Genomic DNA, 1,780 nt, shown 5'->3' on the forward strand with positions numbered 1-1,780 from the left:
TAACTAAGACCCTACATGGACGTTCTGTACCACCGTGGAAAATGTCGGACCTAAGTGTATATTATACGACTGCCCCCAAAAAAGACAGTGTCCCCCCTGCTATACTTAAACAGTGTGCACTTGCAAGTATAAATTAGCATCTAGACACTCTTTCCAATGCATATGAATGCTACACTGACGGATCCTTGCAGTCTGGGAGCAGAGCAGGATGCGCTTTTGTTGTATATAAAAACAATATTTTGCAGCACCAGGATTGTAGGAGGGTTCATGACTGGGCTAGCACTATGCAAACCGAGTTGGCAGGAATACTCATGGCCACCGAATTTCTTTTGAACCAAGGCTCAGGGGTCATTTTCTGCGATTCACAGAGTGCTCTCCAGGCTCTGAACACTCTAGACAAAGGTTCGGGAAATATTGCAAATGACATCAGGATAAACGTGTATCGTGCAAAAGAACGAGGCCATAATAAACGTTTTGTGTGGATTCCATCGCATGTTGGAACCCCTAGGCATGATCATGCTGATCGCCTAGCAAAGTCAGCATGTGACAAACATAGTGGGGACATAGATCTTGGGATACCTCTTTCTAGGATTTTCTACATCATTAAAGCTTCCTTCAGAGAGGACTTGACTGAGTTGATTAATTCTCAACGCCCTGAAAGCTGTAGCATAAAGCACTATGACCGGTTTAGGCAAGATTCCTTCATCTATGGTTTATATAAAACAAGAACAAGACAGTGTGATGTTGTGACTGCAAGAATCAGGCTTGGATATAGATTGTATTGGCAGGTCAGTACAGTTTGTAATGTCGAAGAAACTAAGTGTAAACTGTGTAATGAAGAATATAAGCGAACACTTGTACATTATATCTCAGAGTGCCATGTGATACAGCCTTTCAGGCCACCTAGCATGAGGTACGGAGAACTATGTAACTACTTCATATCATCTGATGTCTTAGAAGATATACTTATGTTGTATCCTAAATTTGGAATGTAGTATCACATAACCGAATATAAAATGTATTAATGCTTTCCCACGCCCAAGCTATATGCCGGCATGGCAGATGAGTGGATAAAGGACTGTGCAATTGTTCTTTTCCCTAAACTGATAAAGTACTCATAGCAATGTTATAGGCTAAAATTCAAATGTAACACTATGTAATGTTATGACCATGCATTAAATATACCACCGCTTGCCCACGCCTGTGCAGTTAGCCAGGGTGGTATATAAAGGACTAAACTAAACTAAACGTAGGACTGTGCAATTGTTCCTTTCCTTAAACTGATAAAGTACTCATAGCAATGTTATAGGCTAAAATTCAAATGTAACACTATGTAATGTTATGACCATGCATTAAATGTACCACAGCTTGCCCACGCCTGTGCAGTTAGCCAGGGTGGTAAATAAAGGACTAAACTAAAACTAAACCGTAGTCATAAGCATATCAACGTAATATTCTTTTATATGATGTATGACTTGTATTTTTATATTACCATGAACAATTGCAGTAATTACAGAATACTGTACTATGTCGGATATGTATAAAACTCTGTAACCACGATTGCCCACGCCTGAGCAGATAGCCATAGTGGTAAACAAACTAACTTAACCATAGTCATCGAACACTGTAATGCAAACACATTGGTAAAAGTATATCAGTTTTTAATATGCTTCTGAATAATAAATAACCTATTTTCAATACTGTACCATGTCAAAGATATGTTAACCCTGTATTAGCCAGGCTGGGAACTCAAACATTATAAGAATCTCTAGTAACTTGA

Source organism: Penaeus chinensis, chromosome 18 (assembly GCF_019202785.1).
Source record: "Penaeus chinensis breed Huanghai No. 1 chromosome 18, ASM1920278v2, whole genome shotgun sequence".
In the NCBI taxonomy this organism is placed as follows: domain Eukaryota; kingdom Metazoa; phylum Arthropoda; class Malacostraca; order Decapoda; family Penaeidae; genus Penaeus; species Penaeus chinensis.